The 27,379-nt window shown below is 33.3% G+C and overlaps 1 protein-coding gene across 13 annotated transcripts in view; it reads left to right on the forward strand.

Annotated features, from left to right (window-relative positions):
- Positions 1 to 27,379, forward strand: part of PMCA (plasma membrane calcium-transporting ATPase 3) — a 398,702-nt gene that overhangs the window by 214,525 nt on the left and 156,798 nt on the right. For 4 of the 13 annotated variants that reach the window (XM_085953876.1, XM_085953875.1, XM_085953879.1 and 1 more), the window contains one exon: positions 8,888 to 8,961. The exons of the other annotated variants lie outside the window; for them this stretch is intronic. The gene's annotated coding sequence lies outside the window, so the exon portion shown is untranslated. The remainder of the gene's footprint in view (positions 1 to 8,887; positions 8,962 to 27,379) is intronic. 13 annotated transcript variants of the gene reach the window in all.

Raw genomic sequence — 27,379 nt, forward strand, 5'->3', positions numbered from 1 at the left:
CTAGCATGACTCACAGTCTGCAATACTATAAGTTTGAAGGATTCTGTTTGGTTACCTAACCGTGTACTATATACCTATATAGTTTTCAGGTAATTTATTTTTACCCATCTTTTTATAAAATGTACCTACTATTATAGTTGTATCATAAAAAGATGCAACACTACTCGCACGTAAGAATTCGTGAATATGTAATTGCATTTCGAATTTAGAAAACGTATTTTCTAAGCTTGAAACTGGATTAACCCCAATTTATTTAACTATTCGAACTTTAATTAACTAAAAATTAACTAAGATTATTCCTATTTTTTTTAATTGTTATATTTTTACACCTGTTGCGATCTGATTTGTTTTATTAGCTATTTTTTGCTTAGACGCCCACTCAAAGACGGTCTATGATTATTATTATTATGAATATCTATAAACGACCGACTATTATAAGTAGGGCCAGCCCACAAAAAATATCGATACTTTGATACCGATACCAGTATCGATACTTTTTTCTATACCGATATCTAGACGTAGACTAACGTGCTGACTGGACCGGAGCGGTGGAAGAAGCTAGGACTATCTATGGTGAAGTAATCAGCGACATAAATTTTCGTCAGGTCTTGTTGAAAAAAGTCACCTTTATCTAGTAAATGCTATAGTACTCCACACTTGTTTATTCCGTTGCGATTTAAAAATCTGTAACTTTTTATAGTAATTGACTATAATATATGCCCAGTCACATACAAATGAAACCATTATCAATATATTATGTATTGTATAGGTATTCATTTTAATTCGTCTCACATTTATATGTTGATTTGGCCCGAAGAGGTTTATTAACAGAGTTTTGTTTTACGAGAAATGGATGTCAGTCACTTGCTTAAGAGCGTACTTCAGTGAAACGGCAAATAATTTTCAACAGTAGGTGCGACGAAATTTCGCACTCGGAGACCGTTAGTCGAGGTGCGCGCCCGTCGATTTGTTTTGTCATGGCGTCGGATGAATTTATTTTTAAATCGTGTAAAGATGACTAAAAAACTTTACGTATGTACTTGAAAAAGAAAACATGTGAATGAATATACTATTATTATTAGTAATATAACAATAAACATAACAGTAAATGGACGCATGTTGGATTTTTATGACAAATTATATTTCGTTCGGCACGCGTCATTTGCACAATCCGCGCATCGCCTAGCCACGATCTTTTAGACCATGCCTCAACTTAAGTATAGCCTTAACCTTAAGTCCATACTTTGGGTCCAAACACACTTACCCACGACATTGTAAGTCTGACGCGTAGCCGCTCGTCCATCTTTATCAATATGCGATTATTATTCGGTTGATATGATGATAAGCTATACGCAAATGCCAGATGACAATTAGCATTTTACTGGGGATGCGATATGCTACATCCAGTAGTGGACGTAATTGCGCTGATGATGATCTCGTAACGGGGCTCGCAGCTTATCTGTCGGTGATCAATATTCCCTTAGGACGAGTGCCAAAAGTCGTACATTAACATGGTCGAATGTGTTCTGGCTGGCGGACTAAAAACGTGTTTGGCTAATTGATTAACGCGCCATCGTTTGAATTAACTGACCCACATTCGGGTCCGACTGCGCTAACAATAATATTTTGACAAAGGTGAAATGCGTGTGTAAACAATATGTACCTCACAATGGCTGTCACACAGTATTTTGTCTATTATAAAAAAAATCATTACCAATCTACGAAAAGTATTTGAAAAATTGTTAATGGGATTGATTGTTTAAATTCTAAAGCAATGAATGATGAGCTACCTGCGGCCCGCGGGCCTCATTATGCTAATATGCTAAAAATAAACAAATTGAAAAATTGAAAATGAATTCGTTCCCGGCGGTATTACACGGATTACAAATTAACATAAGTATCTAACAGGGAACACACAATTAATGGGAACTGGCTTACCCAAATGGGAATGGTTACGGTGGAGGCTACGGATGTTGAGTGTTGAAATATGGGATGAACTTAAACATGCGTTGATAATATGTCGCGAGTGGAGAACTACAAGGTTCTAAGTGTTTATCTTGAAGAAACAAAAGTAACAATGAGGCAGCTTAGAATACTACTTAATTGTTGGGTTTGTTTTCTCAAGGACGAATACTTAGAACCTTCTAGTATTAATTAGGCCCGCGATTTTATTTTCAATAGTTGCGTCTGTGTGATGATAATAATATGCATTAAGGTTTGTCACGTAAATGTAATGTTCAATATTGCGGGAAGTCAGCAGGCTTTTTAAATGACATGGCCGTCTTAAAGTGCCCTGATTCAAAACCTTGGCATTTATTTATATTTGTTAACTAGCTGTTATGTGTTATGTGCTACGAGTAATATAATAATAAAATATCCCTTTACAATACGAACGAACTGCATTGTGCACTTGTTTTAACGAGTTAAACATAGTTTTGCAATAAAGCGAATTTTATAAATAATAAGCATGCGTTAATGCGATTTTGTAGAAGAAACCGAATGCAAGCTAATAAAACACTCAACGTTGGTTCCGAAACGGTGAGGTTAGGTTAGGTTAGATTACGTTGTCGAGCACGTGATCTTACTCGAGTATTATACTGATGTATGTGTCTAAAGGCACTGACTGGGTATTCATATAAATTGAACGGCTGAGTTAAGCGGTATGTGCCTGGATCCAATCGTTGTCTAACTCATTAATTTGAAGGAAGGTAGATATGTGAATAAATTACATTAAAGTCGAATCAGTATATCTCTTCGTTCTGTGTATTTTTCTTTCAGTATTTCCGTGGACGAAGTCAATGGAATATTATTAGTTAGGATGCATGCATGTGTAGCGTAAAGTAGTAAGTTCTAAATTTAATCAAGCCATCCGCAAGAAAGCTGATCGACCGAAACGAGAAACGCCGCCCAAGCTTTTCCGGAACGTCAAAGCTTTTGCGCGACATGCTCGATAAACGATACTCGACTTTCCTGAATTATCACTTCCCTTTGACACAGTTGTATTGGACATTCCCAAATGACGTGTTCAATGATTTTTGATATTATCGTAACTCTGTCGGAATTTTCAATTGATGTACAATGAGTTTTCCTTGCGTGAAAATGTTCCGAAAGAATTTCTATGGTTACTATTAAGGCGTGTACGCACGGTTTGTATTTTCGTTGTCCGTAGCAGAAAATAAATTATACCTTATGGATAATTATGGTTTTAACTCTTTCGCAGTATTTTATTTTGATTGTAATGGTATTTTACTTTCAAATCATGACATACAGTTATTATTATGGTCCTTCGGTGTGTGGAGATTCTGGAATCAAGATACAGCGGTAGCAGAACGTCAAACGAAAATCTTGGATTAAATACAGTTTTAGCGAGGAAATTACGTGGATGTTAAAGATTTTTTTCAAGACGTTCGGCGTTTACTTCTTGTTTCATGATAATTTATAAAATGTGTTCACCACATATTGGCATGCAGCAATCTGTGTTGTGATTATATTGAGATAGATACACGTCGCGTACTATTGCGTGACCTCACAGTAAGCTGCCGCTAGGAGGAAAGATGTGTAATGTCGTTTGTCTCGTTTAAAATGTTATCAGATTGATGCTTACCACATTTTGAACCTTAAAATGAACATTGTCAGTTGGCAAAATCTGCCGAAATCACCAGAACAACAATGAGTTTACCTCACGTTGTACCGCACTGCATCGACACCTGCATGAATCAATGAACGTTTTTTTTTATCATTTTCACATGCCTACACATTTCGACTCATGTCAAAATCGCTTGTTTTTTTCTTTTTAACGGTTGGCACTATGTATTTACTACAAGTATTTTGTCTTATTATCTATGGTCTGCAGGTTGGGTTCTGTTTAAAATATTCTGCAAATGATGAAACCGTAGACTAAATTTGTCGCCGTGACAGTACGCGTCAATATAATCACAACTTTACCATAATGATGGCTGTTAGGGGTGGTTTAGCAAGAATAACTCGCTAGGATCATCATGTTTTTGTTGCGATTTTATATCATTTCATGCAGTGTTACGGGACTTTAGCAGGGGTTGAGGGCGTAGATTTATACCTGGAAGTACAGGGAGGTCTGTAATTCCGCATATTGCCGCTGAGACGGTCGCAGCCAAGATATACTGGTAGGGCTATACCTATAGTTTTCGCTTCAGGCTGGCCATTTTAATTAAAGCTATTCCATATCGGTAAGCATAACTAGGTAAACTCGCTCGTATTTGTTGTCCTTGATTTATCAATGTAAGTATATGAAAAATGTAATATTTTTGATTAACACAAATAGAATGTTAGTAGTAATAGTAAAAGAATGGTAATTGAAGGGATTTCTGCATAATACACGTAAATAAAATAACATTTTCGCAACACCAAGATAACCATGAATATTAATTAAAGTTTTGTTTGTTTTTCAATATTATGACGTGTGCAATATCGTAGGGCCAACCCTATGAACGCCATACACAAGATTTCGTGCCAATAACACGTGTTCATATTTCGTAGCTGTCAAAATCAATATGTACCTATACCTAATTTTAATTATAAATAAATTTTTCAACCAGATTTTTACTATTTGTTTTTTTTCTAGATTCTTTAAAAAAGTTTAAATTTTTAAACAAATCGATCATTTTTATTGTTTGCTGTGGAGTTTAAATAATTTGAATGAATGTTAGATGAGCCATTCTTTATTTTTTATACCTACACATTTTTGGCAACAATTATTGTTAAATAGCTTTTACAACCAATTATTGATTTATGTCATGTGAAAAAATTAAGTACCTACATTCCGATTTTAACAGCTACGAAACAATATGACCATGGAGTTTTAGCGCAAATCTTTGTAAATTGGCCTTGTATTACAATTACAGGATGCCTTCAATATGCTCATTCGAGCCTAATTTAAAAGTATTTTAAGTAAAATTGGAACATAATTAAATTGTCAATGAATCTGGAATTATAAAATGAATGTCAGTTAACCTTGGAAACATAGTAGTGGAATGACATAAGTAATTCTGTAAATAAGTAAAGTAATTTAAGACCAATGTACGATTGTCCTTTATGGACGAATCAACATGCAATTTGTACGAAAGCAATAACATTTCTGTGAATAATGTAATTTATAATTACATTTCTTGGTAAACAAATTTAATCGAATAGAGAGTTGCTATTATTGTCTGCTGGTTTGAGTGACACCGTTCAAAATTCCGATCGATTCATTTATTATGCATCGACGCGACTCGGAGATATTATATGCATAGGGTGAACGCGAAAAATGTATTTTTTATTGTTGATAACAAATAAAATTGTTTTTTTCTCAATCTACAACAGTCGTCGTTGACTCCGTAAATAAATTCGAATAACTATCGTGTAATGTGTGTCGTTATCGCCGTTAAATTATCTGTAAAAATCAGCAAAGCACCAAATAAAATATTTTCATAGATTTGACATAATGTCATAATTAGTAGATAAGATATCTTTACTATTTCACTCTTCTAAATCATTAAGGTTTGTGATGAAATAGCATAAATTAATTTATTTTATTGTGTTAACCTAACCTAACCTAAAGTTTCGTTGAAAATGTCTCTTTCAGGCGGCCGAAACCGGTCCAAATTTATTAAATAATAAAAATGGAATAAGTACCTACTAAAAAAAATTGCGTATTATTAAATTAATCAATAAAGCATAAATTAACGTAGGTTTGGAGTTCCAGATCTATAAAATATAGATCGATCAATCCACTGTTAAATGAAGGCTTCCCCTTGCATCCCTTAATTTGTCGCGTAGTTCCGTCGAACTTGATGAGTTGGTCGACCCACCTGGTTGTGGGGCTGCCCTGTGACAACAGCATTTTTCCAGCTGTTATTATATTTTCCGGGCGATATTTCCGGCCTCCTATCATTGCATCAGCCTCCCTACCATTGATTTCTTTTGTGATCTTTGGGTGTTATACCCTACAACTATTACACGCATCCAACTTTCAGTGCCATTTTGTGATACTATTAATTTTTTGATTTCTCTTACATTATCCACGATTCACATGCGTAGATAGATACCTTAGCACTGGTAGGTAGCTCGGATTGGTTAAATCCTTTATGCTTTTGGCAGAATGGGAGGTCGCTTTTGAAGATATTACGCTGATGTAGCAGTCGTACATAGCCAAAAAATGACACAATATCTCTATATTATCATAATGTTTATTTTTTCAGTTGCATACATCATGTGACAGCAACCCTGTATTTTTCATGGCGTTACTATTAGCTTCTTGGAAAAGCGGATCAATATTAATTTACAATAGCCTGTCAATTCGGAATATCCCAAGACAGCAAAGTCAACGCTGGGGACTGTGGATGGTTTGTTTGTGTTCCTGGGTGTATGTAGATCGATACGTAAACATTATTTGCATGCTATTAGTCGTTTCAAATTATGTATCTACACGGAATATCTGACATTGCATTCATGAACCATGAATTTATCATTATTTCAAAGTAAACATCGGCTGACATTCAACATAATTAAGTATACAATTTTAATAATATGATACTATCAACAGTCAGGGTCTATTCATCGCGTATTTTTTTTTATTATGCTCTACATAATAATATATCCTTTTCGCCGTCACGTATTTCCGCTTAGTGCCTCTTCGATATACACTTACGCACTTTATATTGGCATCTGTTCAGACTCCAGCGCATCTATTCTTTACACAAGACTGCTATCGGCCGCTATCGGCGGCTATCGAGGGCAAGTTTGTCATATGTTTGTATTGAAGAATCATAATAATTGTTTCAATAAGTTAGCCGTCTAAACAGTCAAAGCTGTCTAATCTTGCTCTAAAAGTTAGCATAGTCAACAGAGGTGCTGTTAACACATAGCACGTATTGTAAAAATTATAAAACCTTAATAAAATATATTAAAAACTTCCCTCGATAGCCGCCGATAGCAGTCTTGTGTATAGAATAGATACTCAGGAGTTATCTAATCGCTCAGCGACATGTGCAGGTCATTGCCATTATCTGTCAAATCCTTACAATTTTTTGTGACCTTGGAAAATAAATGTTTCTTGAACATTTATATTTTATAGTATTTTTACACATCTATAAAATACCGATAATTCGTCTTCTTACATTTTGATCAATAATTATTATTGATAGAACTATCACTCTCTTGTCTTTTCGCCATTAAATAATTATGTTTGTTACCTTCTTTACTGGTTTTTACTAACTGTCTAACTAAGCCATGTTATGCCACTCATAATTATTGTTGTTTCCGTCTTCTTCGCGTATCGAGTCTTCAGGTGGCTGCTGGATATCCCTCCAGAAGTTAAACCAAGACAACACCATTTCCCTAAGCTCACAGGGTCTTGTTGAAAGTGAATATTAGTGGGAATGCCTTGCTTTTCCCATTTCACCACATTGTCTGGGGTGCGCCCTATCATGGTTCTCAGTACCTATATTCCATCTTCGATACTTAAGACTCACTCCAGGTGAGAGATATTCACATATCCTTCGAGACTTTAGATTCGTATCTTATGCGCGACAGTAGACTTTTCGGGTGTAACAGTGTAAGCAACGATTGTCGACAACTTAAGTTGTCGACAAGTATGTTTAAATCGTGGGGACGCTAATTGATGGGAACTGGTTTTAAAACTGCTTCCACACCTGGTAGGATATGCCAGTTCCCATTAATTTCGTGTTAACTGTTTATATCACTTCTGGATTGGGGTTCATGTTTTGCCTGCAGACGTGATCACTAGTGACACATTGATACGAATTCTGTTATTTTTTTCCACTTCATATTCTACTACCATACGTTTAATATCCACTGTATTTTATAGTACCTACTTTGATTTCACCATGTGAGCTATCTTCTTCATCTTCCTTGAAACATTGAGAAAATAAGGAGAATTTATCACACATAGTGAAAGAAGTAGGTACCAGAAATTTCAAGATATGACCGCAAATGTCTTATCAATATGAGAATCCACTATTTATAGAATGTTGGTGATGGTTTGATAAAGCTAATTAAAATTGTATAATTATTTGTAATTTTCACTGTTGTTAATACAATATCATTCTCTATAATCCGCTCTACAGGATACAGAATACTACGGATTGTATAATATTTTCTTCATCTACTTCTTTCTATGTCTCTACACGTGTATGTGGTTTTTGGTTTCAACTGTTGTTAATACAATACCATTCCCTATAATCCGCTCTACGGAATACAGAATACTGCGGATTGTATAATATTTTCTTCATCTACTTCTTTCTATGTCTCTAACCACACGTGTATGTGGTTTTTGGTTTCAACTGTTGTTAATACAATATCATTCTCTATAATCCGCTCTACAGAATACAGAATACTGCGGATTGTATAATATTTTCTTCATCTACTTCTTTCTATGTCTCTACACGTGTATGTGGTTTTTGGTTTCAACTGTTGTTAATACAATACCATTCTCTATAATCCGCTCTACGGAATACAGAATACTGCGGATTGTATAATATTTTCTTCATCTACTTCTTTCTATGTCTCTACACGTGTATGTGGTTTTTGGTTTCAACTGTTAATACAATACCATTCTCTATAATCCGCTCTACGGAATACAGAATACTGCGGATTGTATAATATTTTCTTCATCTACTTCTTTCTATGTCTCCACACGTGTATGTGGTTTTTGGTTTCATACAGTGTGTGCCTCCAGCCAGGTCTCACCATAACAGATTTCCTCTGATTTTGTATTACTAAGGTTATTATTCCTCCATATTGTAACTAGACGACCAGCTCTTAGTTTGCATTCTCGGCTTCCCGATTGTCAGTTTTTTAGAATTGTTTTATGTCATGTTATTAATGTTTCTTTTTCTTTCTTTTCCAGGTAAGATTGGACTACCTATATAGTTTCATCATCACTCGTGACAACATGGAACAAGGATTCACATCCAGCGTTTCGTAAGTGATATTGTATTACTAGTTGGTACGACGTGTATTTTTCTATTTGAATTTACGAATGATTATTTGCTCAACCTATTAGGTCCATACTCTGACTCAAAACACAAATTGAAAGACAATATCGACAACCCTAATTTTTTTCATATATGTTTTATTGGATAATAACGTTGTACACGACTACATACACGTTGTGTTCAAAGGATGTTGGCTGCAAACGCAGATTTGTTATCTAAATTTACCTGGCTTTACTAAAAAAAAAGAAGGAAGTGAAGTGGGAAAAACGACTAAACCATAATTTTTGTTGGGTTTTATTTAATTTATGTCAGATTAGGGATAAAAAACCAAATTATTAATTATCATGCAATTCACGGTTATGTCTATTTTGTATTTTAAATTTGATTTAGGTATGTGGATTACGTCCTTTTTCCTTTCTACAGTAGGTATTTGCCAGGCCCAGGGTTAGAACCTGGGATACCCATGACATTATAAGCCGACACTCAAGCCGCTCGGCAATTGTGGGCATGGGACTACTAGTGATACCGAAATATTTGAGTATTATAACGAATAGTAGTGCCAGGTTAATTAAGATTCAGTAAAGAATTCGTAGGAATTTTCTGGTATAATTTATCTTCTACTTTCGTACACATAGTAGCTAGTCATTATTACAATCGTTCATGGTTTACACCTCATGAGGGTCTTCCAGTGGCTTCCAACGACATACATGAAAACAAAGAGCTGAGAAATCTGTTGAATGTTTCTTGAAATAAAAATGATCTTCAGAACCTAGATTCCGGCTCTTATAGTCTATGCTTTGATAATTATTGAACTTCCAAATTCGTTAAAAAATACGGTGTGATTATTCTTACCCAGTTATTAACTGTCAGTTTATTTATTAGATAAATCTACTCATAATATTTCACATGCCTGGAGCATTGTCTAACTAAATAATCAACTTACAGTTAAAATACTTCCACGGTCATCAGTTTGGAAGTATGTCGATATCATTTAAAACGAAATATCGGGGAATGACAAGCGATGTCTAAGTTTTGATTCGTTGAAAAAATGTTTCGTTATTACAAAACACTTCGCTATTATTTTGTGTTGATTTTAAAAATTCTCTCTGTTGTGTATTTATAATAATTGAATGCTGGATAAATCCGGGCGCATACCGCCGGCCGCATAGTGGGGGTTTAATGCATGCGCGCGAAAATAGACCGCTGTCACTTCGACGAATGCAGTCTATGCGATAATGCACTCGCCTGTCGATTCGCGTTTTCCACTTACTAATGAAAATGTGCAGGCTGTCCCACTTTGATGCACTTATCAACGCGAGCTTTATTAATTTTATAGCAGCTGTTCCTAGTATGTGCCTATAATAGTGCATTTCCGTGTTATATCAGTTCCACTTAATTGTTTTTTTTTTTTTTTTATATAAATATGTATTATTATTAGATATTCTATTAGTTGTGGCATTATATCGAAAACAACAGAACCCTCATTCACAACATAGCCACAAAACATGTACCTAGTCTTAGGGCTATCATATCAAAAGAAAATGTATCGATATCTGTTAAGCGGTGATTACATTTATGATCACGTCACGTGCGGGCACGGCGACAAATTTAACTTAACTTATGGCCCACATGCCCCACGTAGGTCAAAATGGATTTTTTTTGTTATTTTCAGGACATAAGCCTGGATATTCCTTCAACGTTGTAGATAATCTATTTATATAAATTTGAAGCCTTATTATCCTTTATATTTATTTTAAACATTTGATGACTGCATAAAGTATTTTTATTACATACAATTTAATAGTATTCTTTTAAACCTCTCGATCTAATGTTTTAGAATATAGTAATATTTCAGTACATCCATGTGCACAATTTTACAAAAGGATTTAGAACAACAATTTTTTTTAAACATTAGGTCGAGAGGTTTAAAATAATACTATTTTATCTAATAAAAATACTTTATGCAGTCATCGAATGTTTTAAATAAATATAAAAGATAGTAAGGCTTCAAGATGACATAAATAGATTATCTACAACGTTTAAGGAATGTCCAGGCTTATGCTCTGAAAATACCATAAAAGCTCCATTTTGACCTACGTGGCGCACGTGGGCCGTTAACTAAACATTAGAGAAAAACAAATAAGCGTGCCTGTCCTTGGTGCAGGCATTTTTTGCATAATTTTGACCACTTTATTTCATCACGAATGATGTTAAATAATACGTACGGATTGGAGTGTGTCGTTTATAATATTAAAAAAATTTAATTCATCACGAATTAAATGAGTTACATTAGTCGATTTATATTTTTTATCCATTCCCGAATAAACAAGGAACATGATAAGCAATGTTCTGAAATTAAAATATATCGTCCGTTATTGTTTATTATTATTGAGAGTCAGGTAGGCATACAGACAAACTTTTCTCGTACACAGAGTCTGTCTTCTATAAGCTGGCGTGCGGTTTCCTCCCCCCCCGCTTCAGCATTCAGCACTGCATCCCTCGTTCCCTCCCATTCAAAACTTACAACAGTCGAACGCGATGGCACAATGCTTTCGGTCCGCAAACGACGTGACGTGAACGCCAGCTTATATAAGAATTTAGACTCTACCGTCGTTTCCATAAGTACCAACAAGAGGAAAATGCATATAATTCAATGGATAAACATACATCATCATAAACACGTCATAATGGTTCTGAGGCGACGTAGTCATATTTGTGGATTCGTGTATATTATAATACTATAGCATTTTAGCAGCATACACACCACGCAGATACAGTGTAGTATTATGCTATGTCGAACGCAATGTGCACGTTATGTCGGCGAGTCATTTTCTTCAACGGTACGTCAGTTAGTACAGCTGAGTATCGACGCCTCGTCGGTATCGGCCGACCGCAGAATTCGATTTCACGTTTCGCGCGCGTAATCAAACGACGTGCCATTATTATTACGCACAAAGACGCCGGAGCCGATGGCGGCTGGATGCTTGCTTTTATTCAAGGATGAATTTTATTGTAAACATTACCGCAATGCGTATCTCTAAAAATCGTATTATTTTATTTTATAAGTATAAGCGTTCCCTTCTACCTTCAATATTGGCTTCTGACGTGTAACATGATTTATACAACATTAATTATTACACTATTTTCCCGCAACGATGATTATGTAAAGAGCTCACGTTTGACTTTGAATAAATAGATATATTTTAATTTTCTTCTCAATAATAAACATTTATAATGTATCTAACAAATTTAATTGAACCTACGGTGACCGAGTTAATAGAGCAGAGCTGCCGTCAGGGAACTCAGAAATTATGGGAACTGAAATACCTAATGGGTAACGGAGTAGCAGGTACCTACCCGATCTCGGTAGTTGTGCCGCAGTATATATATATATATATATTTACGAAAACAGTTTATCCCATGTAGACAATTATAATAAATACATTTTTCTGTCGGCGCATCGGCTTTTCGATCTAATAATCGTTAATTGAAAATTTGAATTTTTCATACATTTTGATACACCATTATCACTAATATTAGTAATAATAAGATTATGAGGTAATATTAGGTTGGGGTAGGTTAGATTAGGTTAGGTTAGGTTTGGTTTGGTTTGGTCTAAAAAGAAAGTTGTAAAATCTGATGTCCACCTCAGCGGCACATTTACCCCTATCCCGAGTAAGGAATAACCCGGGATAAATTGAAACACGTATTTAATAGTTCGTCATACGTCGAATAGTGACAACTGCTCTCAGTTTATGAATTGACGCTCATTTAATATTGGTGTACTACACACACTACTTGCGCGTCCAAATGCGTGTTTCATTTTTGTAGGACACTCACACATTCAAAATCCTGCGTTAAACGTAGGGTATTCAATATTGCCTATCGGAATTCTATTTATTATCTGTTCTGTGGCTGCCGTCTATAAAGTCGGGGGTCACGGTTCCATCTCTCGATTGGATACAAATGTTTGTTGTTTTTTCTATGTGTATTTAATAGTGTAAGCACTCGAGATTTTTTTTTAATAAACTAGCGATAGCCCATTTATGGATATTGGTACCTACTATAGGGGTGAGGAATCTTGTGATCTGATAAGGCAGTATCAAAGACATTAGTTTCACGTCAAAATGTACCTACATAATTTAAAAAATCTTAAATCCTCAGCAGAACAACTCAATTATGAATATACGGAGTTACCCAGTAATAATGTAGGGCTAATGAATGTGCCTGGTTCGACTTTACTTAAAAATCGACAAATTTTATAACTGGGCTTAGGACCAGTAAATACCTATACTAATTTATGATACTGAAAGTGTTTCGGCAATATGGTTTCGTAACTATTTATCTAGTCTAGACGTAACAAAAATATAAGTAGATATACATCATCAATTTAAAAAAAAGAAGTTAAATCACCATTTATTAACATATTGTAACTTGCTTTTTTCCATTAAAGAATTTGAATATTTGGTTCGACAGTTTCAGATGATCCACAAGATGGGTATCCGTCATTTATTTTATATTATTAGGGCGTCTTGATTTAGGTTAGGTTAGGTTATGTTAAAAAAACGTACATAATACTGTTAATAATTGATTGACCTAAACCAAACAGACTAAATTAAATTTCATTCCCGCTCTTTCACGACCTTATTTCCAAATATGTATGTATACCAATAGAGATGTTGGCCGCCTGGTCACTAGATTGCCAGTACAAGTATCTGCAGTAGTGACTTTTTGAAAGATGGCAGTTGAGAAAGGCCGGACGCGCGAGTACGCCATTTTTATTACTAACCAATAACGTAAACTCATTCATGTTCAAACAACATGTAATCGAATAATATTTGTAACCGGTCGGCGATGTCCTCGTCGCCCATTCAATAGCGACATAATTTGTAATCGTATGTAATATTATACCCAAATGTAACTTACTTGCCTTGTATATAAGTGTCTCGACGTGTTAAATACCGTGAAATACATCAAAACCACCCTCCACGAAATCTCGCTCGATCGTATGCTGTACAGTGTACATAATAAGTTGACCCAATCAATGTCCTTGTTTACATTTTATACACACTCGAATACTGTTGGGCTGTGATTACAGTTGCATTATAACTAAATCACGAGCCTAGCAGGACGTGTCAAAACAGCTCTTATTGCTTAAAATTATTTTATTTTTGGCCGTCGGCCAGGGAGAATTATTATGTCAGTGATCAATCCTTAAATAAAATACAAACAAAAACATGAATACAATAAAAGATTTTTTTCTGTAAAAAATGGCTTTATTTAAAACACCGCAGTTGATGGTCTACAAGGTCGCAGGTTCCTCACCACTGTGGACTACCATATTATTAAATTTCACTTTTGATAATAATATCATTATCAGTAGGTATTGTTTGCATACCAATCGAACGTCAAATCGGTGCTATATTAAATATGCAGTCGCTATCACATCGTAAGTAAATATTTATTTAAATATTTGACGTCAAGCTCATGTCCATAATATGACTTGACTTACTTTGTTTACTATTAATTTATTGTTATTGGGTATTTGGCTAATGCTGAATTCATTTTGTCACTGTGGCAATATTTACGCGCGAATTCGATGCGCTGAACTCTATTATTTATTATCTGTGTATGGCTGTATGCCGACCCGATTCGTTGAGACATAATTATTTGGGGGGCGTAAAAGCGCAAAAAGCGGAATCAATTTGATATTACGCTGAAAATCATTTTAAGTACATTTATTTTAATGTTTAAAATGTACATTTTTTAAGTATCTATGTCTGGATGAATGATGCTGTGTCCCTATACCAGACTAACTCTTATACGAAATAAAATAAACCACCCTTAATAACAAATATGGCCGCAATCTTTTAATGGGTCAACGTAGTGAATATATTTTTTTCTATGGCCACTAATTTAACAACACCAAAAACTATGTATCGCCAACAGGTGTGTATTAGAAAATGTTTACATCATTCCTCTAGTTACCTCTCTAAACTACTTAGAAATAATACTACTGGAAGACGAAACACCCAGTAGCAATATTTTGGGGATGAAGACACAGAATATATTATATACATCAGTGGCGAAGATTACATACTAGACGATTATTTAAAGCATACCTTCTTAAGAAAAATAGATTTTAATAACTTAACATATTTCAAACATGGACATAGCCGTATGTAGGAGTGTTGAATTCAGGATTTACTTACACATAGATGTATTGTAAATAAGTCTATCGAATCTTCTACTGACACACGCAAACAAAGATTGTTATAATTCTAATTTGTTTTATATGTAGTTTGATACGATTTTTCCTAATTCATTATATAAATCTAGTAGTGGTTCTGTTCTTTTACGCGAAGTGGACGAAGTCTTGGCGATCTATTGGATAAGAAGGCCGACTAATAAGAGCGTATATTTTCTTTAGCTCAAGCTCGATTCCTTGGTCGACGTATTTTTTTTTTTTTTTATAAATAAAATATATATTTTATGATCTGTAAAATTATATCAGTGTCTTTTTTCAGTTAACTACGACAACCGACCTTCCTTCAATAGAAACCCTTCGCCACTGAAATCAATGTTACTTTATCAAAAATTAGACATATTTTTCCTTCAAAATATGAAGTGGAGAGTTTTGAATAAAATACTTCGGTTCTTTAATCGTTTTTTGTATGTATGCTATTCTTATTATAACATGTGTGGCATTTTAAGTATTTTATTAATTCTTGACCTTGACTGGTCATTTTAACGGCACTTAGCGGGGTCTAATATAAGTTAATACAAATTGATTTTGTGTACTTAATTCGCAATGTTTCCGACAAATGGAATAATAACACATTGCATCAGATGTCTGAAAAACACGCGACCACCCGACAAATTCCAGCGATGTATGTTTGAATAATATTATGTTTATTGATGTGTGAATAAGCATGAAGTGCGATCGATTTGTTGGCAATTTGTCTGCATTGATGCGGGTCAGTATATTTACATTTTGCTTCGTCGCAACTATTTCAATATTTGCTTTTTTTTTTACATCTCGATCGATAACGTGCCTCTATAAACAGAGTGTTCTGGGGGAAATTGAAAAGAATACTTGGTACGTACAACTCGTCACGCCAGTTTTAAGTATATAGTATTTTTGAGTTAATCGAGTTTAAAGATTAAATTTGAATATTTTTTTTCAATATTTAATAAATGTACGTAGCAGTGGCGTGCGATGATAAATGCTGTAGATACAGCGCATCCCTAAAGTAATACAAATTAAAGATATTGAATAGGTATATCACTAAAACCCTAAATAAATAAATAACTGTAAATCAAATCACTTATTAAAACTAATATTATAGAAAAATACTATAACTTCCTGAATATTACCCGTATTTTGTTGTGATCACTGCATTAAAAATATATCTAATCAAAATTTAACTGTTTGTTTCCTTAATAAATAAAATATCTATCCATATAAATCCTGCATAAGTGGGTAAATAAATATCTTGGGCCTAGTCGTAGAACTGCATATATGTCAGATTTCGGCAATTTTGAGTACTTTCAAATGTTCATTCTTTCAATGCTAGAAATGCCTATGTCAGTCGACGTAAAATAAAAAATGAAATACAAAATGTATGTACAAGACATAGATTCAAATTTTGAGATTTCCTCATTTTACAGTATTATTTTCCAAAAAAAAAATACACTCTGATTATCCACCTTGAACTTATTAATATTTTATAACCGGTTTTTATGTGTATTGTAAAAGTTAATAATATTATTGTTAAGAAATAAACAATCGCCTGTACCTACTGAAAAATTATTGATATAGGTACATATTTGACATAGTCCCCAGAAAGATGTGAATTCGAATCCGACTCAGTGTCACTTCTTGAAGATTTCTTCTAAACTGAAGATTTTCGAATTGATGTATTTTCAAATATACCTATATGCTATGTTGTGTATATACAGCGTAGTGGAACTCCAGGTAGCAAAGAATCGATCTTATTGATGAAAATGGCAATGCCTACTGAAGCTAAAACTATGCTAATCTGTGATAGCATAATACAATTAAAATTTATCACCTTATAACAAGTTAGAAAGGGGGTGACTATATATATATACTAATTTGTAGGGAATGGGACGACTGGCCTCCGGACAATTGGACGCCGCACTGTCGTAGACACGTGTAGACGAGGTATTTTAATCATTTTCTATCTACTACCTAGTAGTTTGAATTCATTTTACTCTTAACATAATGTATTCTTCATCGCGGATTCAGAATTACCATGCCTAAGGCTTCATATAAAATATAAAACTCTTTTTTCGTTGGAACTTAAACATATGCACGATTAAATCATTGTTTACGTCTGCATATTTACATTCTCACCAACTATTAAATCATAATACAATCATTGAAATATAAATAATAATATTGAATATTTTTTTTGAAAGTAGCTATAAGTACCTAACGTCTATTTATTTTCGAATTTCGTGGCATCCAGTTGTCCGGTGCTAAATCGTCCTAGACCCAATTTGTAGTCATGAACGTATGTATGTAGCCGATTATTGAAGTGGGTGTGATGCTGTCGCTTTAGTGCGGTGCATAATTTATAAAATAGGGATGTGGCGCCTCTGTACCTACCTGTTTTTATTTATTCATTATTTTTTTCAACCTTACTTTGTCGGGATTTTATTACTGAGGGTCGTGATTTGGCCATCGGATAGTTTTCTCTACGGCATGAATCCACCCCTCTCATTACTGTAGCGCATGTAGAGCATGCACCGGTGGAAGCCCTGTCATAGACAAGCTGAGAGAGGCCTTTCCTCGTCTCCAATTTTGGGCATGATTTAATACTTTGAGATTTCTAGATTGTCATTAAAATATGGCAAAAAATTGGAATGACTTTGAGAAAGTTGAATTAAGTGTGTCTCGAATGCGGACTTCGTTGATGATGGATTCGTTTAGCCGTCCGAAAAAGAGTTGGGTATAAATTATGTACCTACCTAAAGTATCTTATATTTCAAAACCTGTTCACCTTTTGAGTCTATTCATAACGATTTCCTAAAACAGTAACGCTGTAAGTAAATGTTAAGCGCCTGAAAATTTTAAGTGGTGTTTTCCTGGAAGTGTTCTTTTTGGACTAGGTCAGGTACATAAATAAGTAAAACAAGAAACTTTATAATATATCGACCAAATTGTTGCTCGTCTTTTTTTGATCCTAGTCTAATGCTAATGATAACCCAATTATTCGTTTTCAATTTTGATTCTGGCATAAAAAAAAGTCGTGACTCACGATGGTAATGGGCGTATTAGACAATTTGTCCAACTGGGAAAGTCTGGTTCTATAGTAACCGGTCTCACGTGTTCAGCAAATTATATTTAAATGGACCGTGAGCTTTTTTTTGTTTTTGGATCGTTTCCAAAAAGAATGGCACATTTTCGAGAGAAATTCCTTACAATCTGCACAGGATTCTCTTACTCTACTCACTGAATACTGACCCCATCCATAAATCGTTACATAAAACATAATTAATTAAACTTTTTTTATTTCAATTAATATGAACGTTTTTTCTTGTCAACTTCGCTTTTAATGTGAAATATTACGATTTTCATCACTAGAAATTCCATTCGGCCGTGTATTTACAATAAAATAGTTATGTTTACAAGTATACTTCCATACGAATAATTATTTCTTCAACTCTGGTACTAAATACTCGATATGAATGAATAATACTTATTGACTATTGAGCACTTATAATCATGAACATGCCCCCCACATTGAAGCGGGCCCCCAGGCTAGAACCTTCGGCGGTCGCCCTACCTATCGCTAAGGTTAAAGACAGTGTGACGATTTACAGTGGTGTATTCCAAATAGTGTTCGAAGTAAAATTTAGGGCATTTTATAGCGATTTTTTGGTATTATTTAATACACCTACTTGAATTATGGAGTTGTCGAATATCGACAAACGATAATCAAAACTTGGGCCCCCAGGCTAGAAGGCCCCCCCCTTGTGGGGCAATGATCATGAACCATGCTATTGTTATTAGTATCATATTGTTTTTGTGATATTTATATTTTATTTAGGTACTAATTTTGCTTGGACTTTTCAGTGTTATATATTATATTGTTTCAGTCTAGAAAATAATATGCACAAATCAATGTCCAATGTGAATATGACAGCCCTGGAAATAAATTAAATACTAATACGAGGATCCCTAATGTATTGATGAATTCTTTGGCTTCGAAACATATAAGGTATTATTCAGTTATTTTTAAATACTATTTTTATAGGGAGATGGTTATTAGCTAATCCTGAATGAATTACGATATAGTTGTTTTTTATGAACGGAGATTTTTTAGCCTTATTTGTAGTATATTCCATCCTTCACTGTCTTGTATGGGTTATTACTTTTTAATTGATCAAACTACATATTGTACTTACTACAATTTGTAAAGTTTGCTTATCATTATAAAAAAAAAACTATTTCTATGGAATACTACTTACGACAATACTTATTATCACTTAAGAATTTCATTTTTATTGTTTCTTCTGTCAAGTACCTAATCCATAATATTAATCAAATATTTTTTTTATCATAAATTCAATTTGTAATTTCTTATATGTGATGAACTGTTAAAGTAGTGGCCTGAATAAATACATTTAAAAAAATGTTAGACATGCATATTCTGATCTACAAAATTTTGTAAACATAGCGATGCTTGCTTACCTTAACATTATTCATAATTCGTTATTTATCTTTTTTCAGCAGTTCATAATAATATGCAACTCAGCTTTTGATAAAAAAAGTACATATGTTTTTTTAAGAAATTCCTGGATCAATTATTTATTATCTTCATGTTTTGGATTACTATATTTGCTGCTGTTCGTGTCACAATGCTTAAAATGATCAGCACAAGGAACAAGGTAATTGAATCATCTTTTAATTCGTAAATATACTAATTATATGTAATATTTTATTACATAATAAAATTATTATCAACGATATTTTCTTTATTTTGCTCTCAATTATGTGTTAAAGCGGTTAGTTTTTCATTATAAATTTATCCTTTTCTGGATTTTAATAATATTGAAATGTGATGAATAGTAAAAGTAGTGGCCTGAACAAAACATTAAAATGTTTGACATTTCTATTCTGATTTTATAAAACATTCATATTATATTAACTTTCCTTTGCATTGTAATTTTATTTAATTTATTTATTGTTTTTCTTTTTGCAGCTTATTACACTAATAAGACAATGGGTTGGCATACATATTTAACGCGATGTAACTTTCGATAAAGTTAACATCATAACAGTATGTGATATTATGAGTCAAATGATGATTACTACCTGTCACACAATTGAAACTATACGGGTAATTATAACACTAATATAGTATATTATGTTTAAATATGTAGTCTTAGTAAATGCTCAATGCTCTCTATAGTCAGGTCACTGTGCGATATTGCGAATTTAGATCGTAGTGATAATATGGTGGAACAACTTCTACTGCGCACAAATGACTATATAGGATACATTTTATTATTTCCGACTACTCTTACATGAAGCCTATTGCATCGTTTTCTCTCATTCGGTGTCACTCTAACTACGTCATTATTTATTGTCAAAACTATCGAACTTCACGCTTATGTGATATGTTTTAGTTATTGTTTATACTTCGAATGGCATTGCAAATAGTAGGATGTAGGATAACTAATCGATTGAATATTTTCATTTGATGCAAACGGCTTAACGCATTTCTTTCGAAGTATAAGAGATTACTTGAACTACGATCGGAACTTGCAATTTCGCGACCTGACTAATGAGGGACATGGTAAATACAAACTGTCATATATTATGTTTTTATGCATTTTGTTTAATGATGAATAATGAAAAGTAGTGGCCTGAATTAGTAAATTGCTACTAATGTTAGAGAAGCATATTCTGATAATAATTAACTCTTTGTTTTCGTTGCCCTACCAATCACTTGCTGAAGACGTGTAGTATATTATGTTGTTTTTTTTTCCAGCAATATCTACCAACGTGTCCAAAGTAAAATATCAATGATGATCATCTTCAACTAAAATTTTTCATTTAATTCGATGCGAATGAAGATTTATATTTTATACCATCAAAAAAAGCCATAGCCAATAATAATAAAATGATCGCTACGTACATACTTATCGTGCACATTATCCAACCAACAGGTAACTACACATGTGTGTATTTTTTTTAAAGTAAACTTTTAGTATTATATTTTGCAGTGAACTTATGGTATTGGAACTTTCAAGTGAAAGCTCGCAAGCTAGTTTTTTTCCATTCATTATGTGTGCTTGCAATCTTGCATCCTCGGTGTGGAGGTCCGAATACTACATCTTGAGGCGGAAATTGTGATTTTCAGCATTTAAAAAAATCTTAAATTTTGTTTATATGGGGGATTCCGTGCGAAAGATAAATCGGCACCGTGACCTCTTTTGTTTTCATATCGTTGTTATTTTATACCATACATGCATGCGTGTTCATTTCATATTATACAGACGATTCTCGATGTGCCGGGGTAGATGGGAAATCTGTTTCCCAGATAATTGATTTTCCGGTTAATCCAAAAACGAAGAAAATATTCAAAACTACGTAATTATCTTGATGCTTATATGGTGTGGCCCGGCTCTAAGGCTGACTACCACACGCCAAATTTAATTCATATCTATATATAAAAAGTATTATCCATCTACTGCTAGTTTAAGCGCCCGAATTGCACAAAACGATTGGTTCTATTTTATAGTATTTCGTGATGAATCGTTAAAGTAGTGGCCTGAACAAAATATTTTTTGTACTTGTTAGACAACGACATTCTGAAAAACTAATAAAATAAAACAATGTAAATCGCCAAAGGGTTTCTGTTTATGATATACGTTATTTTTGTATTTGTTTCAGAAATCATCGTAGGCAATAATATAATGGGTTTTTTTTAAACACACGCACTAAAATCCAAAAGAAAGATTGATAAAAGAACATATCCGTCAGCAGGTAATTAATTTGCCGATTTATGAAACACGTGTATTTATTTACGTTATAAAATATTATAATAAACCGAAGAATGTTGAGAAACTTGTACTTTACCATAATATTTACAAAATTTTTGTAGGTTTTTGCCAAAGTGATGAATTGTTAAAGTAGTGGCCTGAACAAAAAAAAATGTTAGACACACTTACTCTGATAAAGACCAATTAGACCACTTTTATAACAGTGTTATAAATATTATATAATAACTAAATATTATCACGTTGCTTTTTTTCAGTTCCTGTGCAATCATTCGATGTAATACTATTTTAAATAAATGATGTAAAAAATCAAAGCGGAATCTTGGAATTATTCAACTAGGTAACATAAAACACTTGGTTAATTAATTGAATTGTGAATTTTATGTGTTATGTTATGTGATGAATTATGAAAAGTAGTGGCCCGAAATGACATGAAAAACTAGGATAAAAATATTCTGATAAAACATGAAAATTTTATTTTGACACTATATTTATGAATTATTATTTATATTTGTTTTTTTTTGTTTATTCTTAGTATGGCCGGATTAAAATGGAGAGATGATGACTTTACGACCTATTTAGCCGCTAATAATCGAACACGTAAAAAGCAAACCAACATTAATTATCTCTGTGATCCCTTACCGATTTGAGAAAAGGTTGGTTAATACAACATAATTATTGACATAAAGAAATGTTATTTTTTATTTTACAACGTTTTTATTAGCTAGTATTCTTATTTGTCCGGTGGTTGTTTATGCAGTACAAATCTTCCAATCGATTTTTAACTAACTTCCCGACTAGCTAGACATTTGAAACTTTTAGAATATATCAGAACACGATGCCAATGCATTCTTTTAATACCTTTAACCATCTTTAAGTAGAATTGAATTCATTTTCAGTTAATTCTGTTTTGTATGAAAAGCTATTTCGGAAGAAATCCGTAATCCAATCCACTATTATTGGTTGCTAAGTGGGTGGTCCTAGCAACTAAATTATTAATATATACCTGCATTACTATGGAAATCAAAATGACATTTCAGTATTCTATATTTGTTTGTTTTTTTTTTGTTTACTTCATATCAAGTACAAGTGTGAGCATATTGAGCATAATAATTCAACAGAAAATATAAAAACGTTGTATATAAAAAAAAAATTTATCTTGTAATTATTTCGAAATCATAACTACCTATCTACTCTATCGTTTATTGCAAACATTTGAATAACCAATAATGATGAATTCAAAAAGTAGTGGTCTGAAAAAAATAATTAATATGTTAGACACACTTATTCTGATGCCACTGGCAACAACACATGGTCAAAATTAAATTTTGTAAAATTTCTTCAATATATTATTATTATTTATATCCACAGGAATGTTCAAACGATAGAAACTTATATGGGAAAAACACCATCTACCCTGAATCAAATGGATGACTGATAAATATTGAAAAATGATAATAGGTAACTATCCAAGGTATCTTCGTAAATATTTATTTATTTGACCAATAGAGTTATCGTCGATACAGTATTTTACGCATACTGCGGAGGGTGACAGTTTGATTTACTATAATGGTCGCTGTAGATATACTGACACCTTCATCCTCTTTTGTGAACATGCCGCACTATAATATATGATTTTTGTAAATGTCTCTTTTAACCACGTGATGAACTTTAAAAGTAGTGGCCTGAATATAATTAAAACAAATGTTAGACAGCCATATTCTGATTTTAAAAAGTGTATACTTAATTATTAATTAAATAGTACAAAACTTTAATACTTACGTTACATTACAGGAAATCTCGATGTTGTCATGGCGATGATGTTAAATCGACCGCTGCTTGGATAATACGAATACATAGCTGCTGATGATAATGACCAATTATGTCTGTATCCAATGAAGAACTTGACAACTTAATGTTATGGCATATGGATTTTTTTTTGGGTCCGTGACGGTGCAAAAATCAACGTAACAAAATACATTTCTGCATAATAAAATCTCCCTACGTACATCGTGAATTTTTTGTACCCCATTAATCATACATGCCACATCAATCAATCAACGTTTTATGCGCACAAAACAACCCCTTATGTGTTGAAGGGGTTGCCTGAAACATATCACATCAGTGTGTATTTATCTCTATACGTCGCTGTACGATTGGGCTGTTATACATACAACATCGGCAACTTTATACGAATTTCAGCATCGCCAATATTATAAAATTAATCACTCAGTGGTATATTGGCATCGTAGAGATTTCGTAAAATACCAAAGCCGGATTAATAAATTGAAAGAGTTTTTCGGGACTTATCTAATGACTTATGGCGTCGAGATCTCGATGTGAAAGATTATTGTTGGATACTATATTATCAGAGCGAAATTAATTTCATTGTTTGCTTACCAAAATATAATATAAATGTACGTTAAAATAGTCACCTATCACAGAGGTCCTTAAGCCACGACATGCGATGTCAGCGTTGATCTTTCCTTGGTTAATGAACTGGGAAATGTTAATGGTAGGTACTATAGTGTTTTTATGCCACCCAGAACTTCTCCATTTTTGTTTGAACTTAAACCAACCTTTTCCATTTGTTTGAGTACCTACGTCAAAATTGGCCACCCTGTCAATGCAAGAAATTTTGAAAATGCATCCACGTCTCATTCAAAAAATATTAAGACTAAACATCGATTAAGAGCCAGCTGCCAGCTGAATCGATTAGGTAATTATGTTTAACACAATATGTATGGCTCAAAGTGATCGAGATGCTTTCGTTCAGGAGGGAATCGAATATTAAGAGCGTACTTCAGTGAAACGGCAAATAATTTTCAACAGTAGGTGCGACGAAATTTCTCACTCGTTGCCTGGACTCGCCAGTCGGAGACCGACAGTCGAAGTGTGCGCACATCGATTTGTTTTGTCATGGCGTCGGATGAAAATATTCTAAAATCGTGTAAAGATGACTAAAAAACTTTACGTATGTACTTAAAAAAGAAAACATGTCTATGAATATACTATTATTATTAGTAATATAACAATAAGCATAACATTAAATGGACGCATGTTGGATTTTTATGACAAATTATATTTCGTTCGGCACGCGTCATTTGCACAATCCGCGCATCGCTAGCCACGATCTTTTTAGACCGTGCCTCAACTGAAGTATATATAGCCTTAATAGAACTAACTGTACCGGGTTAAAATTGTTTGGAGGAGGTTTAAATTAATTTGTGTTTATCGAATGATTTGTATGGCGTATATGAATTACTAATAGTTTGGGTACTTACATTATTTCATATTATAAAACGTGGCTAGTAACTTTAATTCCATAAATAAGCTATTTAATTACGAACACGCATTAGAAATTGAAAAAAAATGTATACCGGGATTGCCTTTGTTTCTTCGCTCTCTTGGCGATGTGTATCTTCCAGGTATAATTGCAATAAACTGTCATTTTTTTTATTATTATTATTAACTTATAAAATGGCACTTTTTAACGCTTATTCATACTATTTATAATGTAAATAACACAGTAGGTTACCTGTTTTCGGATTTAAATAAAAATAATCTAAAACCTACCTTAAGGGGTATCCTATATGCCAACAGAGAACCTAGCGGAAAAATACGAAGCTTGCAATTTCAGATTTTTTTTGATAATTTACAATTTCAACTGTATTAATAAATATGTATCTGAAAACATTAAAAAGATTTTTTTAAAGTCATAGATAAACAATTTTTAAAAAAATGTGAATTTGTCACATATTTGGTACATAGGTTACGTTATTATTACATTATTTTTATGGTTATATTTATTATTAAAATATAGGTTATTAAGTTTTCAATATTTTAACCTTTAGATTTTTCACTAATTTGTAGTTTTAATAATTTTTATACCTATTTTAAAAAACATCGATTTTTATAAAAAATATACATGTATAACTTGAAGTTCTTTTTATTTATATGATCGTGTTTGTTCTTGACCTAATTTTCAATTAATTTAATGAATATTATAATCTCACATAGTTGGCGTTCGTTGGTTTTTATGTTTTTTCCGTGTTTGTGGTTTCATTGTATTTTTCTGTTTGTGACAGTCGTGCGTCGCCGACATCCTCGATAAACGTAAAAGCATTCTTGTAATTGAAATGTGAAAAAAGTACTTGATATTAATGGAGTATTGCAATCTCGTGGTTTGGGTGAAAAGTAAAAATAAATTTGTTTGGATAATACATAATACTTTTAATGCTAACTAACCCAAGCGTCCAGTCTGTACGCTGAGCTTTCCTTGACCCAATATATATATGTACCTACCAAGGATTGCGATACCGTAAAGAATTTTCAATTTCGGGATCCCGGATTCTGATAAAATCAAGTGAAATTCTGCCATTTACGTAAGTAATATAAATGTATAGCAACCAAAAAAGCATACAATCTAACATTAAGCAGCACTCTCGCTTACTGATTTCGTTTGTACATAGAAAGCTGTGTGAGCAGTTTATTTCCGATTTCGTAATCCTGTAAAATAATATCCTGGTATTTTTCTAAGATTACATTGATATTTTTGTATAAACTAATCATTTTATTTGACAAAAGCATGTCTCCTTTTTATAAAAAAAATATTGTGTAACTAACTATATAATTAAAAAGTAATCCCAAAATTCTGGAATACGAGCATTGTTTTACTCCCAGGATTTTGGAATCAAGAAAGTGGGGGTTTGCAAACGCAACGTAATAAAATAAATACATTTTGGTTTATAATGAAAACTATTCAGAAAATACAGTACAAACATATTAATTATATGTATTACGCTTGTTTGTTTTGTAAAATTTTCTTGGGTATATTTTTTATTTTTTCCAATGTTATAATCACCTCTCATATAATCTCAATCTTCTCCCAGATGAAGGTCCCTACTTTTGTGTGTCGCTCTTCCTGCTAGGTAGGTATTTCGTTGATAAAATGTAATCATATCATCGATTCAGCGGGCTCTTTATTGCGTATTTCAATATATATTGGGGCACAATTGGACGACATGAGTTGTGCAGACATGCTCTGTTCATCGAGCGATGTTTCCTGCTCATCTCACTTTAAGGAATTGACAGTATCAATAAATTCACCATCTACATATACCTTAAACATGTATAATTTGGAACAGTCCAGAAACAAGTGGCCGCTGCGATAGGAGAAAATGGCTGCGAATCTTCGCTCTAGTGAGCTCGCACCCTTAGGTTTTTCCATTTTACAGTTGTTTCTTGGCAATTGGGGTGGTTGGAGACAAATGCGCTTAATCATTAGGGATAGCTAAAAAACGGAAAATAATAATTATGACGTCGGCGACTGTCACACTACACGTGGATATGACGCATGTTGACAT

Source organism: Rhyacophila brunnea, unplaced genomic scaffold (genome assembly GCF_057557595.1).
Source record: "Rhyacophila brunnea isolate RB1 unplaced genomic scaffold, BYU_Rbru_1.0 scaffold_4, whole genome shotgun sequence".
Classification (NCBI taxonomy): domain Eukaryota; kingdom Metazoa; phylum Arthropoda; class Insecta; order Trichoptera; family Rhyacophilidae; genus Rhyacophila; species Rhyacophila brunnea.